This window comes from Oncorhynchus gorbuscha, linkage group LG12 (assembly GCF_021184085.1).
Source record: "Oncorhynchus gorbuscha isolate QuinsamMale2020 ecotype Even-year linkage group LG12, OgorEven_v1.0, whole genome shotgun sequence".
NCBI classification, from domain to species: domain Eukaryota; kingdom Metazoa; phylum Chordata; class Actinopteri; order Salmoniformes; family Salmonidae; genus Oncorhynchus; species Oncorhynchus gorbuscha.
The window spans coordinates 71530844-71554022 of record NC_060184.1 but is presented as its reverse complement, the minus strand read 5'-3'; the positions used below and the strand labels follow the sequence as shown (position 1 = coordinate 71554022).

The 23179-nt window shown below is 42.7% G+C and overlaps 1 protein-coding gene across 2 annotated transcripts in view; it reads left to right on the top strand.

The window, feature by feature from the left end:
- LOC123991358 (apoptosis regulator Bcl-2-like) overlaps positions 1-23179 on the top strand; it is a 71759-nt gene that overhangs the window by 25846 nt on the left and 22734 nt on the right. The gene's annotated exons all lie outside the window — the stretch shown is intronic.

Sequence of the window (23179 nt, the reverse complement as noted above, 5' to 3'; positions counted from 1 at the left end):
ACACCGTTGACGCGAGCTCTCTTCCACGAGCTTGGTGACGAAGATCTACCCGTCGTTCTATGCGGATGGCGAGAGCAATCAAAGAGTCCACACTGGAAGGAACCTCCCGAGAGAGAATCTCGTCTTTGACCACTGCGTGGAGTCCCTCCAGAAAACGAGCGAGCAGCGCCGGCTCGTTCCAGTCACTAGAGGCAGCAAGAGTGCGAAACTCTATAGAGTAATCCGTTATGGATCGATCACCTTGGCATAGGGAAGCCAGGGCCCTAGAAGCCTCCCTACCAAAAACTGAACGGTCAAAAACCCGAATCATCTCCTCTTTAAAGTTCTGGTAATTGTTAGAACAATCAGCCCTTGCCTCCCAGATAGCTGTGCCCCACTCTCGAGCCCGGCCAGTAAGGAGTGAAATGACGTAAGCAACCCGAGCTCTCTCGCTAGAGTATGTGTTGGGTTGGAGAGAGAACACAATATCACACTGGGTGAGAAAGGAGCGGCACTCCGTGGGCTGCCCGGAGTAGCAAGGTGGGTTATTAACCCTAGGTTCCGGAGGCTCGGCAGGCCAGGAAGTAACAGGTGGCACGAGACGAAGACTCTGGAACTGTCCAGAGAGGTCGGAAACCTGAGCGGCCAGGTTCTCCACGGCATGGCGAGCAGCAGACAATTCCTGCTCGTGTCTGCCGAGCATGGCTCCTTGGATCTCGACGGCAGTGTTACGAGCCTCTGTAGTCGCTGGGTCCATTCCTTGGTCGGATCCTTCTGGTATGCAGGTGAATGAGGACCCAAAAGCGACTTGGCGAAAACAGAGTTTTTAATCCAGTAAAGTCACTTTACAAACAAAAGGCATAATACTACTCGTAATGACGAGAACAGACAGGAGACTTGATCAAGAACTGCAGGTTGCCTCGGGAAGGCACTTGAACCTAGCAGACTCAGACACCTGCTCACCACGCAGCATCTGAGGGAAACACGACACGACAGGGCAATACATAGACACAGCACGGTGAATAATAGACAAGGATCCGACAGGGCAGGAACGGAAAACAAGGAGAGAAATAGGGACTCTAATCAGGGAAAAGGATCGGGAACAGGTGTGGGAAGACTAAATGATTGATTAGGGGAATAGGAACAGCTGGGAGCAGGAACGGAACGATAGAGAGAAGAGAGAGCGAGAGAGAGAGAGGGAGGGGGAGAGAGAGGGATAGAAAGAGGGAAAGAACCTAATAAGACCAGCAGAGGGAAACGAATAGAGGGAAAAAGCCAAAATGACAAGACAATCTAAGACAAAACATGACACACAGACTGTGTGGCGGAGACATTTTGTGTGGAAGTGTTTCTGTTTGTTTTGATAGTCTATTCATTTCACTGGCATACACTCTTAGAAAAAGGTTATTCTATAAGGACAGCCGAAGAACCCTTTAAGGATCTAGATAGCACCTTTTTTTTCTAAGAGTGAAGCACACAGTCATCTCACACATGAAGGCAGTTCAACACCTCTGTGAGAGTGATGGAAAGTAACAGTCAATCACAAGTGGCTAGAACTATTGATGCTGTTGACAACGGCACAACACAAGCTGGGCATAATATGCCGACACACACACACACAAAATACCAGTGCACACATACACCTAGTTTACAAAACATTAAGGACACCTGCTCTTTCCATGACATTGACTGACGAGGTGAATCCAGGTGAAAGCTATTGATCCCTTATTGATGTCTCTTGTTAAATCCACTTGAATCAGTGTAGATAAGAAGGTTAAAGAAGTATTTTTAAGCCTTGAGACAGTTGAGACATGGATGTGTGCCATTCAGAGGTTGAATGGGCAAGACAAAATATTTAAGTGCTTTTGAACAGGGTATAGTAGTAGATGCCAGGCGCAACAGTTTGTGTCAAGAACTGCAACGCTGCTGGGTTTTTCACACTCAACGGTTTCCCATGTGTATCAAGAATGATCCACCACCCAAAGGACATCCAGCCAACTTGACACAACTGTGGGAAGCATTGGAGTCAACATGGGCCAGCATCCCTGTGGAATGCTTTCGTCACATTGTAGAGTCCATGCTCTGATGAATTGAGGCTGTTCTGAGGGAAAAAGGGGGTGCAACTCAATATTAGGAAGATGTTCTTAATGTTTCGTTTTGTATGCTGCTTACACATCCTCTCTCATGCAAACTAACTTGTTTTATTCAAACTCAAACACACACACACACATATTCTGTAGAGGAGATTGTACAGGTAGCTGCCTAAATAAAGGAAACACCAAAGTGTCTTAATAGGGTGTTGGACAACCACGAGCCAGAACAGCTTCAATCCACCTTGACATAGATTCTACAAGTGTCTGAAAATCTATTGGAGGGATGTGACACCATTCTTCATCAAGAAATTTCCATAATTTTGTGTTTTGCTGATGGTGGTAGAAAACATTGTTTCAGGCATCGCACCAGAATCTCCCATGAGTGTTCAATTGGGTTGAGATCTGGTGACTGAGACACACACACACACACACACACACACACACACACACACACACACACACACACACACACACACACACACACACACACACACACACCCTTTTGGCCCCCTATGCTCCTTTGAAACCTCTCTGTCAAAACCACTGAGATCTCTTCTTCTAGACATGGTAGCCAAAATAATGGGTAACTGGGTGTTTTATACATGACCCTAAGCATGATGGGATGTTAATTGCTTAATTAAGTCAGGAACCACACCTGTGTGGAAGCCACTGCTTTCAATATACTTTGTATCCCTCATTTACTCAAGCGTTTCCTTTATTCTGGCAGTTACCTGTAGCTCCACAGGGGCAAGGGGACGGACATAAGGGGAACACAGTGGCAGATGGGTGATTTAGCATTCAGGGAGCCCAGAGGGGCGCCCTACAACCTAAGACTGGATACAGACGAGATGCATAGCAACACACTCTCTCCTCTCTGCTCAATACACCATCCTCTGTGTTTTTGTTTGTATTCCTTTCAAGGGTTGTTGTTTTCATCACATTGCTCTGTGATCCCCCTCATCAGACCCTGGAGGTCCAATCTGTCATACTACGCTTTGGAATATGTGCTTTTCTGGGGTTGGTTTACAAAGCGCTTTGGGAGCTCCAATAGATAGCTGGTTAGTTGGGGGGGTGCTGGGTAGTTTGGGGGGTGCTGGGTGGTTTCGGGGATGCTGGGTGGTTTGGGGGTGATTATATGGTTCAGTGAGGGGAGAGAGTGTGGCGTGTGGGTGTCTAAGTAATGAGCGTTAGCGCCGTGACTTGATGCCCCCAGGGTTGCCACTGAAGAAGACCAGACTAAAAGGCTAACAACGCAATGGATATTGGATATTTGACGGCAGGATAGCGGTTGCATTAGCACTATGGCTTCAGTGACAGTGCTATACACACAGAGATGGAGAGAGAGACCTTGAGAATGGAGAGCTGACATCAGTTTGGAGACCTTGACCCCTCAGACGTTAACGGTACCTGTGGTTCCACCCTGATTCCTTGTATTAAACACACCAGATGGACTATTGTGGCTTTGGCAGGATATCTGCGGGCATCATATTGCTTTGGCTGGACCACATTGTCCATGTCAACCTTTCCTAGCAGATGTACAATGCATTGTGAAGGATTATTAGCACGGTACAATTTGTTTTACCTTTATTTAACGAGGCAAGTCAGTTAAGAACAAATTCTTATTTACAGTGACGGCCTACCCCGGCCAAACCTGGATGACATTGGGCCAATTGTGCGCCGCCCTATGGGACCCCCAATCCCAATCACAGCATTGTGAATGAGAGGTCATCAGATGCTAACCAAATATTAGCACGGTACAATGCATTGTGAATGAGAGGTCATCAAATGCTAACCAAATATTAGCATGGTATAATGCATTGTGAATGAGAGGTCATCAAATGCTAACCAAAACTTAGCACGGTACAATGCATTGTGAATGAGAGGTCATCAAATGCTAACCAAATATTAGCATGGTACAATGCATTGTGAATGAGAGGTCATCAAATGCTAACCAAATATTAGCACGGTACAATGCGACAGAGATGATTTTGATTGTTTTTTTTTCTTGTTTTTTTTTCTTTAATTGCCTCCGTTTGAAAGAATCAGTTGGCTCTTGCAGTGATTCGAAAACAAGTTTTGAGTCTCAAAACTGTATTTCAAATTGAAACACAGAGAAAGGGCCCAACTATCCTGTTTTGACGCGAATGCAAATATATGCAAAGGTGGAAAATCCCCATTTTATCAGGCATTATCTCTGTTCTGTTTACCATCTTGTTCACCTGACAGAAATTGAAAGTCCCCTTGGTATTCCCCCCTGCAAAAGGAGAACAAACTCAAACATCATACTAGAAACCCTGGGGGTTAAGATGCTCAGTTCTAAGGGCCATAAAGCTGGCAAAAGGTCATTAAGCCGCTATAATGCTATAAGACATGCGTGATGAAGCTTTAATATTATTTTGAATATGAATTACATTTTTTATGACACCACTAATGAAGTGTTACAATATTTTCACATTTCAAATGGACAATCTCATTGTTGCAAATGGTACATGTCAGTAAACGCTGAAATATTATGCACAAAAAAAGACAGAATTATATTGTGAAATGTATTTTTTATTGGATCTTAATACAATGCGTGTTTTTGAATGCAGCCTTTGAACAGAAATATCTCTTCAACAAGCAACAGTCATTCAAACCAACAGTATACACCAATCCTACATCCAAGATATGATAGTCCCATTTTGACTCTCAGGTGAAGTCATGTTTTCACAGCACTCATCGCATGGTAAAACCTCTCCCTGATATAACACCAGACAGTTTGCCTCATAGGGGGAAATAGTTTGTTCCACACTTTTATCTGGTGATGAGGTCCCTGGCTCCAGCATTGCTCTTTGTGTTTTGTAAAAAGCTGCTTTCTCAAGGATTACGCTCACACAAACTGGGCCTCGCAGCAGAAACATGTAACCGGAGCGTGGGTCGGCCTGAACATTGTTCTGTTTGGAGAGCGATAACTGGGGAGAAAATAACATCATTCTGTGCTAATTGGCAACTCTGGCTTTCTGTCAACTTTTGTTTGAAGGTCCAGATGGAGGTGGAGCCCATGCTGGCCATGTTTTCTCAACGCTTGATACAATATAGATAGAGAAGATCTTGCCTCTAATGAGGACAATAGAAGAGAAGAGTTAAGGTGAAGACTAATTAAATGCAAAGTTGTGATTCACCTTGCATTTCAAGTAGAAGAGAAACTTCTCTGAAGCATTGAAGATCAAGGGATCCTCAAAAGTTATTTCACTCAAGAATCCCAAAGTTCTACATTTCGTAGAGTTTGAAGCAATCGTTCAGGTGTCTGAACAAGCTCCACATTCGACAGAGACAGCATCTTGGTGTCTGATTTGAGAGTTGTGGTATCGCAGTCAGTATTCAGTCTGTACTGTTGATTGAGTAGTGTTGCTCTTTTGGTTCAATAATGGATGGCCCCTGTTTTGGGTATCCATTGTTCCGTTGATCAGGGAAGCCTCTTATGTACGTTAGAAGAGATTTGGTGCTGAAGAGCTTGAGGAGAGGATGATGTAGTGGGTGAGGATCATCTCAGATTCTCTTCTTGTGCTCACTTTCTTCATCTCTCTATGTGCTACCCAAGCCTATTAGCCTGAGTACCAGTCATTCCACTCCTTGCTACTCCTGTCATGTCATAATGAAACAGAGTACAAGGAGTGTTAGTTAAGCAGACTGGTACTCAGCTACAAGCTTATTGCACAGAAAGCAAAACAAAGACAGATTGTCTCACTCACCCTTACATCAGTGCTTTCCTCTCATTCCTTTACATGGCCAGAATGAGCTCGGCTGATACCCCAAAAAAACACGCAGAACGAATAAGAGAGAGTTAAGAGAGGTCATTGAACTTTTCCTTGGTTTCCAGCCCCAGACAAAGAGGGAGGAAGGAGTGGGTGTTGGCGGATGGTGGAGTCAGTCAGGGGGAGGTGTGCGTGGGTGTCAGGGGAAGTTGGGGGTGGCGGGGGTGGAAGACACCAGTCTGGTTGTGATCTCTGCTTACATCGTGGTTGGGGGTATAGTTGGCGCGTCCATAAAGCTTCCCTTAAAGTAAATTGAATTAAATTGCCAAAATGATATAGCCTCGTTAGCCTACTCCTATCTATACACAAACAAATCCTTCAAAATAGGCACCTACACCAGAAAGCATGATTTGGCCACAAAGGATCATGAGCTTCTTAAAAAGTCATCTGTGGATTGTTTTCCATCACATTGCCTAAAGATGGCCATTTGAGCAGCTCTCACTGCAAATACCAAATAGATGATTGTTCAGATGCGACTGTCAGTGAAAAGTAGAGAGGCCAAGCCAGGCATATCGCAATATTTCAAAATTCAATCGAGGGAAAACATAGTTTGGAAAGAAAATGACTATTGCTGTAAGGAGAAGACAATGAAAAGAATCTCATCTGTCTTTTAGTTATCCAAATTCTCAACTTAATTGTAGGTCTATAGCCTTATGGAGAGCAACAATGGAGAGAGCATCGGTAATATCCCCGGTGAGTGCGTATAGTCACTCTTTATCATTTTTAGGTCAGTGCCACTTGAAAGGTTGTTTTTGGACAATCATTTCCTCCTCCAGGTTAGAATGATATCATATTGTAATTGTGTCTCCACTTCTCGTAGGCCTAATATATGCATCCGACAACGTTATTTTCATTGATCTGCTTGTCAGTGTCAGCAGAGTGGGCTACTCTGTAATTTGTCGTGTTAAAAAAGATTCTGCTATTGTCTCCAGTCATAAACTCAGCAAAAAAAGAAACGTCCCTTTTTCAGGACGCTGTCTTTCAAAGATCATTCGTAAAAATCCAAATAACTTCACAGATCTTCATTGTAAAGGGTTTAAACACTGTTTCCCATGCTTGTTCAATGAACCATAAACAATTCATGAACATGCACCTGTGGAACGGTCGTTAAGACACTAACAGCGTACAGACGGTAGGCAATTAAGGCCCAGGGTCCCTGCTCATCTGCGTGAACGTGCCTTAGGCATGCAGCAAGGAGGCATGAGGACTGCAGATGTGGCCAGGGCAATACATTACAATGTCCGAACTGTGAGACACATAAGACAGCGCTACAGGGAGACAGGAAGGACAGCTGATCGTCCTCGCAGTGGCAGACCACGTGTAACAACACCTGCACAGGATCGGTACACCCGAACACCACACCTGCGGGACAGGCACAGGATGGCAACAACAACTGCTCGAGTTACACCAGGAACGCACAATCCCTCCATCAGTGCTCAGACTGTCCGCAATAGGCTGAGAGAGGCTGGACTGAAGGCTTGTAGGCCTGTTGTAAGGCAGGCCCTCACTTGACATCAGACATAATCTTGTTATGTTCATACAAATATTTACACATGTTACGTTTGCTGAAAATAAACGCAGTTGACAGTGAGAGGACTATTCTTTTTTTGCTAAGTTTATAAAGTGTAGTAGAATTGCATGAAATGTGTTTATAAAAGGGCAAATTCTTCCCGTGCAAAGAAAGGAGAAGAAAAATTATCTATAATTATGTTGCAGCCCCCTGACCATCCATTCAAGAAAGAATCGGACTGTGGCTGAATGTAGTTGATGATCCCTGGCCTTTAGCCTATAGCCAAGGTCTACTCTACGCTATACGCGCTCAGCCATGCATTGAAATCAAATGTATTTATATAGCCCTTCGTACATCAGCTGATATCTCAAAGTGCTATACAGAAACCCAGCCTAAAACCCCAAACAGCAAGCAATGCAGGTGTAGAAGCACGGTGGCTAGGAACAACTCCCTAAAAAGGCCAAAACCTAGGAAGAAACCTAGAAAGGAACCAGGCTATGTGGGGTGGCCAGTCCTCTTCTGGCTGTGCCGGGTGGAGATTATAACAGAACATGGCCAAGATGTTAAAATGTTCATAAATGACCAGCATGGTCGAATAATAAGGCAGAACAGTTGAAATTGGAGCAGCAGCACAGTCAGGTGGACTGGGGACAGCAAGGAGTCATCATGTCAGGTAGTCCTGGGGCATGGTCCTAGGGCTAAGGTCAGTTGAAACTGGAGCAGCAGCACGGCCTGGTGGACTGGGGACAGCAAGTAGTCATCATGTCATGTAGTCCTGGGGCATGGTCCTAGGGCTCAGGTCCTCCGAGAGAGAGAAAGAAAGAGAGAAGGAGAGAATTAGAGAACGCACACTTAGATTCACACAGGACAACCGAATAGGACAGGAGAGGTACTCCAGATATAACAAACTGACCCTAGCCCCCCGACACATAAACTACTGCAGCATAAATAATGGAGGCTGAGACAGGAGGGGTCAGGATTGAGGTACATTATTAGCTTAAATTAGGACTATCCAATCAACTCATCACATTAGGAATAGTACAGTAGGCTCACATAAGTTGTATCACAACCGGCTGTGATTGGGCGTCCCATATTGCGTCACACAATTGGCCCAGCGTCGTCCGGGTTTGGACGATGTAGGCCGTCATTGTAAATAAGAATTTGTTCTTAACTGACTTGCCTTGTTAAACAAAGGTTACATAAAGGTTACATTCAAAAATGTATAATAAGTCTGCACATGCGATGATGGTGTGTTTTTATGGTGAAAATGATCTTCCCCAAACTTGAAACTCACGCGCAGCCTATGATTGGGGGAAAACACGAGATGAGGTCCCAGATTGAAGCATTTCCAGCAGTAGCCCCCTAACAATCCCCCTTTACCGAGCTAATGCTGGAAAAGTGTTTTCTCTTTCTACTGGCTAGGGGAATCTTTCCATCCTATCTTGGCCTCCACCTGGTCTGGTCACCGCCCCCACAAAGTCTCTCTTTCCATCCTATCTGGGCCTCCACGTGGTCTGGTCACCGCCCCCACAAAGTCTCTCTTTCCATCCTATCTGGGCCTCCACGTGGTCTGGTCAACGCCCCCACAAAGTCTCTCTTTCCATCCTATCTGGGCCTCCACGTGGTCTGGTCAACGCCCCCACAAAGTCTCTCTTTCCATCCTATCTGGGCCTCCACGTGGTCTGGTGTACCGCACCCACAAAGTCTCTCTTTCCATCCTATCTGGGCCTCCACGTGGTCTGGTCACCGCCCCCACAAAGTCTCTCTTTCCATCCTATCTGGGCCTCCACGTGGTCTGGTGTACCGCACCCACAAAGTCTCTCTTTCCATCCTATCTGGGCCTCCACGTGGTCTGGTCACCACCCCCACAAAGTCTCTCTCTCGCTTTCATAATTGTTCTTTCTAGTTGTCTCTTTCCCATCTCTCGTTCTGTCTTCCGTTCCTATTCTTCCGTTTGCTCTTCTCTTTCTTTTCTCTCTTTCCTTCTCCCTCTTTCTTTCTTTCTTTCTCTTTCTTTCATTTTTTATTTTCTTTCTCTCTATCTTTCTTTTCTCTCTCTCTTCCTTCCTCTCTTTTTTTATTTTTTTATTTATTATTTTATTATTTTATTTGTTTGTTTGTTTGTTTGTTTGTTTGTTTGTTTGTTTCTTTCTTTCTTTCTTTCTTTCTTTCTTTCTTTCTTTCTTTCTTTACTATCCTCCATGTATTTTTGTCTATTCCGCAGTTGGAAGTTGTAGTTCACCACAGAGATGTATAAAATCAGACGAATGTGAAACAACATGAAAGAATGTAACCCTGTGCAGGCGTGTGTATTCCCAGGCTTGAGGAAAAGGCTATGGTGGTGAGCGTAGGCAGGAAGTGGACTTCCCTGGTGGTAAAAGAAAAAGTTCCTTTTTTGTTTTCAACATAACAGTCTGTCTTCGTTTATTTTTGGGGTGATTTATTTGTATCCTTGATCCTATGGAATAGAGTAGACTCTGCTGAGAGAAAATGCCTTTTTCTGTGCATTTGGGATCATCTTCACTAATTGAAATGCCTGCAAAGTAATGTCTACAGAAGTTGATTATATTATCTGTTGTTAGCTGTTGTTATTGAAGATGTATGAGGCAAATGTATTAAGGCAAATGTATTTAAATATTGGTCCTTGTAAAAAAAATCCCGTACTGTCCAATTCGAGCCTCCGATGTCTCAGCTGAAGTCCATTAACCTTGAAAAGCACAACAGCATTCCCCTGCATTGTTTTCATTATTAGTGATGTAATCCCCTCCCTTTCCCCCTATAACAAATGGGACAGAAATATGCTCATCCTACATTGCTGGCTATTACTGTAACGTCGTTCGTCTGTTGAATGAAGAGAGTCAGACCGAAATGCAGCGTGTAGGTTATTCATGACTTTAATGAAAAATAATCGCGGTACATGAAATAACTGAAATACGAAAACAACAAACGGAACGTGAAACCTATTACAGCCTATCTGGTGACTACAACACAGAGACAGGAACAATCACCCACAAAATACAACGCAAAAGTCAGGCTGTCTAAATATGGTTCTCAATCAGAGACAACGACAAGCACCTGACTCTGATTGAGAATCGCCCCAGGCAGCCAAGCCTAACTAGACACACCCCTAATCAAACACAATCCCAATTACTACAAACCCCAATACGAAACACAACATATATAAACCCATGTCACACCCTGGCCTACCCAAACATATAACAAAAACACAAAATACAATGACCAAGGCGTGACAATTACATAAATCTCTATATAATGAAAATATGTTAAACCAAGGGGTAAAAACACAGCATTTCACAATAGTCTGCCCCACGCGCTCGTGTGTCTCTCTCTCTGTGTGTGTGTGTGTGTGTGTGTGTGTGTGTGTGTGTGTGTGTGTGTGTGTGTGTGTGTGTGTGTGTGTGTGTGTGTGTGTGTGTGTGTGTGTGTGTGTGTGTGTGTGTGTGTGTGTGTGTGTGTGTGTGTGTGTGTGTGTGTGTGTGCGTGCGTGCGTGCGTGTGCTGGAGCAGATCCCCACCAGCTGCAATCTGTTCCATAATCAAGACCTCTACATATACTCAGTCCTGCCAGATTGTAATCTATGCTCAGTGTGTGTGAGCGCATGTCTGCGTAGAAACATAACCATAGATGGATGCATTAGTGGGTAACATGGTATGAAACAGGACTGTCCCAGCACTGCAACGTGTTCAAGCACCAAGATAACATCAACATCCACTTAAGGACACTTCCATTCTTAGAATGAACTGGTTGAATTCTTGGAATTACCTGGGGCCTCACGATACGATATTATGATGATACTTAGGTGCCGATACGACATGTATTGCGATACTCATGATTCTCACAATTCTATATGTATTGCAATTCGATACACCAATTTTTTTTGTGATTTGATGTTCCAAACATATTGCTCACTACATGTCTGCTGCAGAGAGACGTGTGATCCTGCGAAAATTAGTTTTGATCAGTCATGGAAATAAAAGTGCTGAAAACATGTTGGCTCACTATTTAAAAAGAAGATGGAGAACAAGCTATAGGATGAACAATACCGGCATTTTGGCGCCGTCTAGCGCTAGCTAACGCTACCTACTTTTTCATTTAATTGTTACTTGGAGTCAAAGTATCGATATAATATCATCCAAAATAATATTGTGATATGTAACTGTATCGATGTTTTCCCCTATCACTAGTGGTTATTCATTCCTACTCATGCTCTCCTGTTTAAGATGAAAAGACATGTCTCTATTTATGTGGCTCGGTGAAGGGGACATTCCCCATATTTGCACTGGCTGACTCATAGCAACACACTAGGGGATAAGGTTGCCATTTCTGGAGCACATGATTTAAAAGGAGGGGGAAAGCGGAAAACATATGTTTTGAAGCGTGTGTTTGTGTTTTTGTATTCTTTTCCCCTAAGCATTATGGTCTATCGGTATGACGCAGTCTTCTCGTCGCTGTGGGTTCACTGGGAACTTTACATGATACCACAATGCTAACTCTGAGTTTCACTCAGTGGGGTTTGCCATTATAGTGAATATGAAACTGGTTTATTTGAGCCAAATTACTTGAATGAGAAAATCCCCCCCTTTGAAGCCAAGGTGTAAAAAGTGATGATAATGTATCTTAGCTGAGCTGGCGCAACACGCATCGCTTTATTGGTCAAAGTCAGGGCGGATCCAGAATGCTTTGTTCACCTGCTATGTATTTTGGAGTGAATCAGTCTACCCACTTGAAAGCCAGGCCCATAGTTCTCCTGAAACACATCATTCTTACCTCTCCCATTAATGGCTATGGGAGTTTCACAAACAACTCAACCACAGTGTATTAAACTGCTCGGCCCCTCCATTTGTGGCTTTTTAATTAGCTAAAATCTCAATGTGAGAAAATCAAACAGCAAAAGGTTGTGGAGATAATGCGTTCTATATCATGAAGACTTGGATGCGAGGGCGAAGACTGCTTTGAAATCATTAGATGTTTTAAAGTAGCAAGAAGGGAATCCGGTCTGCTTAGGTAGATATTACATAAGTGTCATGGTTAGGGAACTGGCATGTTTACGTTTTTTATATTATTGCAGACTAACATGAGGGAAAAGTGAAGTATTTTCAGATTGATTTGTACTGTACTGTATTAACACCTTTTATTGCAGTGGGCTAAATCAGAGTTACACAGAGTGCTTCTTGGTAGTCTGAAACAGATCTACTTTGAAACAAAGTATACACCTCACACACATGGTTATGGGCTTAAACAAAGAAGACACCTGTACCATGTCAGATTAGGAGTTTAAATGTATTAAGGTTTGAGTTTGCATCCCAATATTATGCTTTATATACATCCCAGAAGACATATAAAAAAACATCAGTTTTTCAGCAGTTTAAAAAATATATATATTTATTTATAATGAAATTATTAAAAAAATATATGAATAACCTTCCACCCATGAGGCCACTAGAGGGAGATTTGGGCTTTTGACTGCTGGAAATAGCTCCTTACTATTCAACACTTTGGTCGACCAGCGACTGAAACCTGATTACATGTATTGTGATGGAACGTCCATCTTCAACTGAATGATTAAACACATTTATTATGAAGCTACATAGTCCTACAACAGATCATATTGATATTGTTTTGAAATTATTTTATTTCTGGGCATGGATGTGTCACATTTCAATAAATAGCCATATAGTTAAGTAGTAGTTGACTTAGCGACCAGAAATAAAATGTTACTTCGTTAACTAAACCTTGGGATCACTTTGCAGACCAAATGGAACAACTGTAAATCTGTATAGACCAAATCGAATTAAAAGGAAGTCAAAAACTTTTGCTTTCTTTTCTCTTTTTTTTCTCTCTCTCTCTTGGTTTGTGGTTCAGCCCAGTTTTTATCTTAATTAGAACTCTGTGTGTATTTGGTAATACCCAGAAAACCCTTTCCAGGTAATCGCTGAGCTTCCATTTCCGGCTTCGAGCTTCAATCAGCTGAGCTGTGGTGTGAACACCTCTTCAAAAGATCAAGCCACAGGATTGCTGATACAATGATTCCCAAGTTTCCACCAGCTTAGTTGTGTTGAAATCACGTGCTTGTATGTCTTTGCTATTGAGCACATTAAAAAAGGTTGAGTGAATTCTGAAAGATTAAAGTGTTAATGTAGGGGTCGTTTAAGTGTGTATCATATGTTGTGTTTGAAGAAATTAAATGTGTTTGTCAGTATGAGTTTGAAAATGAACATGTTTTGACCACTTGATTTAAGTAGTGCAGGCCATTCACAAAACAATGTAAACGCCATTTTAGGAAGCAGTTTCTCAATGCCATTTCATTTCAGGAAATTATTACTGGACAACTGGCACCAGGGGAATAGAAAAAAGCTGAATGGCGGATGGATATGAATCAACAAGAATGTCAAAGGCCGTAGCATATCAGCAGCCTAAATACTTGTATGTATGTAAATGTGTGTGTGTGTGTGTGTGTGCGTGCGTGCGTGCGTGCGTGTGTGTGTGTGTGTGTGTGTGTGTGTGTGTGTGTGTGTGTGTGTGTGTGTGTGTGTGTGTGTGTGTGTGTGTGTGTGTGTGTGTGTGTGTGTGTGTGTGTGTGTGTGTGTGTGTGTGTGTGTGTGTGTGTGTGTGTGTGTGTGTGTGTGTGTGTGTGTGTGTGTGTGTGTGTGCGTGTGTGTGCGTGTGTGCGTGCGAGTGCTTGAGAGAGAGAAGGAACCAGTTGATTCACAACGTTATACTCCCCCAACCTCAAACACCTCTATCAGAGAATTTCTTGAGAAATGATTACGACACTTTAGCTGTATGTATGTCTACATCTGCTTGGCTTGTAGGACAACAAAGCCACAGCCTTTAGGGTACATGGTATGAAATGCATCTCTGCATCTTTCTGCTACACTATAAAAAGACATAGCAGAAAGAAATTAGTGCACAGAGCTTGCACTGCATTCCAAATTTCTACCAAGCGATATATTCAGTCCATAGGGCCTGGTATTTGCCCTAACTCTAAGAATACCGGTTGTGGTGATTCTCTTCTATTCTCAGAACTGGGGTGAGGCTTGCTACAGAATAGAGAAGGATGACTTTTGTGAAGATAAAGACAGATCCAAACCAAAGGGAGTTGACGTGTTAATGGTGTGGTGTCAAAAAAATAAACAAACCTCCCAGGCTCACAGAAATGGTAGCCTCTGTACATTTCAGCTCACTGTTCTATTAATTAAATGTGACTTGTTTTATAGATTTAACCTTAGCGATAAATGTCATTTTGAGTATTGTGCAGGCATTGGCAGTTTTGGTTCAAATCAAATTTAGGTCATGTACAACTATTCCGAATGATAGTAACATAAATGAATATGTCATGAAGATATGGCCACCTCGCTTACAGTGTACTACCATTAACATGGCAACGCTTGTGACAAGGCTCTGGGGATTATTTCATGGTTTTCGGGTGAACAGACTTTTTTATCTGGAGAGAAAAAGGACACAAGTGCCAGGAGCAGTATTGCTCCGCCCACCTTTCTTTAATATGATGGAGTAAATCCCCTGAGATCTGCAGGGCGTCTGCACAAAGATGACACGGAATGCCCCCGTATGGTTTTTGAGAAAATGAATCTGATGGGCACGGATTCCATGTTTGGTGTTTAGATATTCCAGAAAGGACCTTTTAAGACCTATAATAACATGCAATTATGATCTAAAGATATGACTAGACCACATTTTTCCTTATCTTTTCATCCAAGGTCTATACATTTGTTTGTTGGTTACCATAGTTACTTGGACTCAGAAAAAGGGGGAAAGCACCATAAAACGAAACCACAACACTGCAATTACGGTACTTAAACTGCAATGTGGGCCCCAGCATTGAGTCGGCAGCCTTGGTAAAGCTACCAAAACAGCAATGTGGGCCCCAGCATTGAGTCGGCAGCCTTGGTAAAGCTACCAAAACAGCAATGTGGGCCCCAGCATTGAGTCGGCAGCCTTGGTAAAGCTACCAAAACAGCAATGTGTTATTTTGTACCGTTTACCTAGATTGAAGTGCCCTCCGCTGAATATGCACGAGTGCTGAAATCATTCATGGGACCATGAAGGAGACTATGGATTCTTATGTATTTACATTCAGGTTCCCTCTGTCTCTCTCTCCTCTCTCTCTCTATATATATATATACAGTGGGGTAAAAAAGTATTTAGTCAGCCACCAATTGTGCAAGTTCTCCCACTTAAAAAGATGAGATAGGCCTGTAATTTTCATCATAGGTACACTTCAACTATGACAGACAAAATGAGAAGAAAAAAAATCCAGAAAATAACATTGTAGGATGTTTAATAAATTTATTTGCAAATTATGGTGGAAAATAAGTATTCCGGTTCCGGATTTTCTGGAAACCCGATTTGTTAATAAGATACAGAGATTTCTGTGCATGTGCTGCATTTTTTTGACGTAGCTGCTGCTCACTCAGCTGCATAGGTAGCTGCTGCCCAGTGCTCCAATGCCACTTCCCACTCCTTGATCAGCGATGAACACCATTGTCTAGGGTAGCCTACAAACGGCATGTTGTACACAAAGGACATGGTTGACATGTTTTAACTACTGCATTGCATGCCTCAGAAGGTTATTAAGCAGAAGCACGATTTCATGTTCTTTTTTCAGGAGGAGAGTTAGGCTAAATGCAGCTATTGTTGTACACTAAAGACATGATCAATACAAGCAAGACACAGACACACAGTCTAATTCACAATTGAATGTTATTTTTAAATCATCATTGCAAACATTGACAAAGCAGGAGCCACAATAATAATGAGTATCACGATACTGGTATCACGATACTGGTATCACATCTCTAGCCAACAGGCAATCAAAGCAGTAGTGTTCTTTTTCAGCAACTCTGACTAGTGGCTAAGATATGGCAACAACAGACAGAGAAGTGCAGAGAAGGATTGTAGCCTTCATAAAGGCCTTGAATGTTCATTCAAATCGCTGCTGGGTTTTTATTTCAGCTATTCGGAAATATGAGACAGAGACATAGGCTACATCATCATGGTTCAGAAGAGGGTGAGCAACAGCTACTTAGAACAAAACGTGTGCGTAAATTAACACGTGCAGAACATGATCAGGATCCGTAGCTTTTTGAAAGAGACTTTCCAGAGGGGCGGGGCCAGGTGGTGTTTCTACTTTTATAACAATTGTTATTACATATCTCAAAGTTGTGAGAGATAGAATAGTTGAATGTTTAGTGTCATCACCCTTTCTTGCTATTGAAACATGTAGCCTCATGACCCTTGGGGCTAAGCCTGATACCCTGACTACACCGCTTGCGTCGCGTGCGTTGCAAAATACATTTTGGAATATATGTTATTCAATTATTCCACCCACACTGCTCACGCGCGCCAACGAACGTCTGCGTTGCCAAGGGCTAAAATAGAAGTCATTCCTATTTCTGACGCAGATCGCGCTGCAAGTCCTGCCTCTCCTATCTCCTCACTGGTTTATAGAAGCAGGTACCCAAGTGCCATCTCCTCATTGGGTATACCCACGTGGGTGATTGAAAGATGAACTGTTTTGCCGGCTGTCATGGTAATACTATGAAAGTGTAGATGCCAATCAGCATATACATTCAAAGATGAAAAAGTCTGGAAGGAGAAGAGATGACTAGAAATGATTCGGTTGACCGTTTTATGTCTGGATTAATTGTCGGAGTAGAGAACCTTGTGCATTTCAGGTAAAATAACAACTTACGGTAGCAACAGCAAGCTAGCTAAATAGGACAAATTAGCTAGTAAGTGCAAGCTAACTAGCTAAATTGCCATACATGTTTAATGCTTTTCGACCTGTCCCCAAATGAATGTCATTGGTTCAGAGTTTGTTTTGATATTTTAACCTGCATGTCGTGATCGCGTTTGGTGTAGGGGGACAAAATACATTTACACACGATAGCGCACAATGGCGCACGCACGCAGCCGGTTTGGGTTCCGTGTGAGAACTTTCACCAAATGCCACAACTCAGGGCTTTTTAAAAGATTCAGTCTGCTGACTATGACCCTGCGGCCTGAGCTAGTTGGAGGTTGTTAAACCCACAGCAACGCTATGCATCCTCGGTGCAATGGCTTCTCCCCTTTGAATGCTTGGAATATTCAGTCGCCCACTGGTTCCCCATCTTCTCCTTAAGAAATTGTTTCTTCCAAGCCTGTGTTGGCTCCTGAGATTCTGAGCTAAAGTAATGCAAATGCTTTCACTGGTTTCAGAGGCTAAATGGTTAGCGTAGCCCTTAGCCTGCAGGGTCCTTACATTGCATTATTTATGAATTACAGTACTCAGCAATCCGGAATCCTCATCCATTATTACATATTCTCACTTGAAAGTGGACATTTTGCCCATCAATAAGTTGTTGAATTCAATATATTTGACTTGGGATTCAGATGGATCAAGATCAATGGCAGAGAGACCAGTGAAAGTGTGGTAGAACTTTGTGTTGTAGAGACTTTTCGGTCCTAACAGGTCTAAACAGATCTCAGGGGGGGTTGAGTTGAGTTAAACTGGTTTATACCAACCTTTAAAGCAATGAGAAGGAACACCAACAGAAACTCCGTATGTTGACTACTACTGGGAGATTTGGAAGGGCACATTGTGACTCTCAGGATGGAGGCAAAGCACTTGTTTCCTTTCCACTGTACGTGAGAGATATGTACATGTGCCAGTCCCAGAGAGACTGCAGCCAAAATCGCCTTCGCACCACCGCCTCTTACCGCCATCACGACTCTCTCTCATGCATTCCAATGTCACACATTGACTGCACATTCAAAACAGCTCTATTGCCAGTGAAAGTGGCCATGTATCCGAAGCAGAGACAGCATTATTATAGACTAAATGTTTCTGCAGTATGTTTGCATTTTGGGTATATTACTTCTTCAATGCTAACGTAACATCTCCCTGTCTTTAGAAGTTCTATCGTGAAGTTAATTATTTGTTTATTAGAAGCACATTTTCCAGTCTGATGATGTTTTCTTGTGTGTATTTAACAGCAATAATGAGAGTCCAGGAAAAAATTACAAATATCGACTTAATTAAATTAACAACTTTTATTTTTATTTTTTAAACGCAATATACTCATAGATTCTTGAAGAATATAACTTACAAATGCCTCATGAGCTTAGTTCAACTGTCATAGCCCAACAGAACCCCCAAAATAAAACTTGTTTTAATCCATTTTGTGAACAAGGTAATTGTAAACAAATGCTGTATAGCCTCAACACATGGTTCAAACTATCATATTGATCTCCTGGATGGCCAGTCCTTACATCAATACCTTTGTTTATGATTTTGAGAGTGGTTACATTTCTCAAGCCCTGTCCCTCAGCTGTTCACTGAAACAGTGACGGGGTGTAGTATTTTATATGGTTTGAACCGCAGATTTCTCCTTTTGAGAGAGGATAACACATGTTATCGATGGGGATATTCTGTTCCTCAGAAGAAGTACAAACTGTTAAACTGGAGGTGGATGAAGTCTGGCTGGAAATGTCATACTGGAGATTGTGTGTCATGTACAGTCAAGCAGCTGCGGCTGTTTTTGTCTCTTTTTTCCCTTTTAACTGTCTATGGGGAAGTGTATCTGTATGTAACTGTATGCCCCTCTGTGTTCGTTCCCCCCTAGCCTCTTTGTTCCAGTGAGAGATTCTCTTCTCCTCGCTCTCATTTCTGGGCAGTCCACACATAGGCTATCACTGATTCATCATTTCAGGGAAATGCGAACAAGAGATTAATTGCTATTTTCGGCAGTTTTATGGTGTTATTTGTTGCAATAGAAAGACATTTGTTTGGCATTGTTTCAATTTGGAGAATGAGTTGATGCTAGAGAGGTTAGTCATTGACATGTCAAATTGATACCGTTGTCGTGCTCTAGCAAGCACATCTAACTAGAAATGACTGTAATTACAATAAATAGTCCATTAGATCAAGAAGCCCTTGTCTGTTGTTGAGCAAAAATGTCAACGTGCTGATTACTGATGTCCTCTACCATCGTGATCAAGGATCAGTCATGTCATAATCAAGGATGGCAAAGGCTTCTATACTGATCAGTTTTCTGTATGGTATAGCAGTTGACACTGCTGATGGGAGAACCTGGAAACCAGTGTGTTTGATGTATTTGATACCATTCCACTGATTCCGCTCCAGCCATTACCACGAACCCGTTCTCCCAATAAAGGTGCCGCAACCTCCTGTGTGATATCGTGTCTATATTAGGGATGCACGATTTATTGGTGAACATATCGGAATCGGACGATATTAGATAAAAATGCCAACATCAGTATTGGTATCGATGTGCAAAACCGATGTCAAAGCTGATGTGCATACCTATATAACGTAGGTACGTGACGTAATAGCTAGCCATCTACTTAAACCTGTTGCCCAAAGCTAACGTTATAAGCAGCCAGCTAGCTTCATCTGGCTTGTGAGGCTCGACAGGACCGGGTTGTGTGTGTGAAGCTAGCCACAATAAGGATAAGGCACAATAGTGGAATTTGTGGTTTGCCTTCAAAATAAAAGTATGTCATTGACAGTGATGCAAATGAATACAATTAGTAGAATTATGCCATACATTTATAGCTAGCTAACTATAGCTACTGAAACAGGTTATGTTGTTTTGCTATGGTTTTGGGGAAGAACATTGTTTGCATACATGAGCTAGCTAGCTTTTTTTAATGACCAGCACACCAAGGAACTTGAAGCTCTCAACCTGCTCTACTGCAGCCCCGTCAATGACAATGTGACCTTACTCTGTCCTCTTTTTCCTTTAGTCCACAATGGTATCCTTTGTCTTGATCACGTTGAGGGAGAGGTTGTTGTCCTGAACACCACATGGCCAAGTTTCTGACATCCTCCCTATAGGCTGTCTCGTTGTTCTCTGTGATTAGGCCTGCCACTGTTGTGTCATCAGCAAATTTAATGATGGTGTTGGAGTCGTGCCTGGCCGTGTAGTCAGTGAACAGGGAGTACAGGAGGGGACTGAGCACACACACCTGAGGGGCCCCTGTGTTGAGGATCAGCGTGGCGGATGTGTTGTTACCTACACTTACCACCTGGGGGCGGCCCGTCAGAAAGTCCAGGATCCAGTTGCAGAGGGAGGTGTTTAGATCCAGGGTCCTTAGATTATTGATGAGCTTTGAGGGCACTATGATGTTGAATGCTGAGCTGTAGTCAATGAATAGCATTCATACATAGGTGTTCCTTTTGCCCATGTGGGAAAGGGCAGTGTGGAGTGCAATAGAGATTGCATCATTTTTGGATCTGTTGGGGCGGTATGCAAATTGGAGTGGGTCTAGTGTTTCTGGGATGATGGTGTTGATGCCTTTCAAAGCACTTCATGGCTACAGACTTGAGTGCTACGGGTCGGTAGTCATGTAGGAAGGTTAACTTAGTGTTCTTGGGTACATGCACTATGGTGGTCTGTTTAAAACATGTTGGTATTACAGACTCGGACAGGGAGAGGTTGAAAATGTCAGTAAAGACACTTGCCAGCTGGTCAGCACATGCTCGCAGTACACATCCTGGTAATACGTCTGGCCCTATGGCCTTGTGAATGTTGACCTGTTTAAAGGTCTTACTCATATCGGCTGCGGAGAGCGTGATCACAGTCTTCCTGGAACAGCTGGTGGTCTCATGCATGTTTCAGTGTTATTTTCCTCGAAGTGAGTATAAAAGTTGTTTAGCTCATCTGGTAGGCTTGTCACTGGGCAGCTCTCGCCTGTGCTTCCCTTTGTAGTCTGTAATGGTTTGCAAGCCCTGCCACATCTGACGAGCGTCAGAGCCGGTGTAGTACGATTCGATCTTCGTCCTGTATTGAAGCTTTGCCTGTTTGAAGCTTTGCCTGTACGGTCACTGTGGAGACGATGTCATCAATGCACTTATTGATGAAGCCAATGACTTATGTGGTGTACTCCTCAATTCCATCGGAGGAATCCTGGTACATATTCCAGTCTGTGCTAGCAAAATAATCCTGTAGCTTAGCATCTCTTTCATCTGACCAATTTTTGATCTAGTCACAGGTGCTTCCTGCTTTTATTTTAGCTTGTAAGCAGGAATCGGGAAGATGGAATTATGGTCATATTTGCCAAATGGGGGGCGAGGGGGAGCTTTGTATGCGTCTCTGTGTGTGGAGTATAGGTGGTCCAGAGTTCTTTATCCTCTGGTTGCACATTTAACCTGTTGCGACGAACAATCCCGTATCCGGGAGCGTAAGTATAGCCTCAAGCTCATTACCATAACGCACCGTTAACTATTCATGAAAATCGCAAATGAAATGAAATAAATATATTGGCTCACAAGCTTAGCCTTTTGTTAACAACACTGTCATCTCAGATTTTTTTTAAATGCTTTTCAACCATAGCTACACAAGCATTTGTGTCATAGCTAGCATAGCATTAAGCCTAGCATTCAGCAGGCAACATTTTCACAAAAACAAGAAAAGCATTCAAATAAAATAATTTACCTTTGAAGAACTTCGGATGTTTTCAATGAGGAGACTCTCAGTTAGATAGCAAATGTTCAGTTTTTCCAAAAATATTATTTGTGTAGGAGAAATCGCTCCATTTTGTTCATCACGTTTGGCTGAGAAAAACCCCAGAAAATTCAGTCATTTACAACGCAAACTTTTTTCCTAATTAACTCCATAATATCGACAGAAACATGGCACACGTTGTTTAGAATCAATCCTCAAGGTGTTTTTCACATATCTATTCGATGATAAGTCACTCGTGGCAGTTTGGTTTCTCCTCTGTTCAAAATGGGAAAATGCGCGCACCTGGAGATTACGCAATAGTTTCGACGGAGGACACCGAGCGGACACTTGGTAAATGTAGTCTCTTATGGTCAATTTTCCAATGATATGCCTACAAATACGTCACAATGCTGCAAACACCTTGGGGAAACGTCAGAAAGTGTAGGCTCTCTCCTTGCGCATTTACAGCCAAAGAAGGAGACATTGGAACACAGCGCCTCAAAAATCTGGCTCTCTTCCTGTATGATATTTCATCTTGATTTCGCCTGTAGCATTAGTTCTGTGGCACTCACAGACAATATCTTTGCAGTTTTGGAAATATCAAAGATGTCAATTATATGCATAGTCGAGCATCTTTTCGTGACAAAATATCTTGTTTAAAACGGGAACGTTTTTCATCCAAAAATGAAATACTGCCCCCAGAGATTCAAGAGGTTAACATGCTGATAGAAATTTAGAAGTTTCACTGCATTAAAGTCCCCGGCTACTAGGAGCGCCGCCTCTGGGTGAGCATTTTCTTGTTTGCTTATGGCGGAATACAGCTTATTCTATTAAAACTCTCTCGTAGGTAGAGTGGTCTACAGCTTATCATGAGATACTCTACCTCAGGCGAGCAATAGCTCGAGATTTCCTTAGATATTGTGCATCAGCTGTTATTTACAAAAATACATAGTCCGCTGCCCATTGTCTTACCTGCCGGTACATTGTATAACCAGCAAGGTGTATGTTGATATTGCATGTTTGCTAGCAGAATGGAGGGAAGTGGGAGTTTATTTGATCGCCTACCAATTCTCAAAGGGCAGCCCGCCCTTCGGCCCCTCTATCTCCACCAACTCTTCACGCAGATCATGGGGATCAGGGCCTGTTCCCGAAGAACCAGTATATCCTTCGCGTCGGGCCCATCAGAGTCATGAAAGAATAAAAATGATTCTGCTAGTCCGTGATGAGTACTCACAGTCCTGATGTCTAGAAGTTATTTTTGGTCACAAGAGACAATAGCGGCAACATTATGCACGAAATAAGTACAAAAATAAG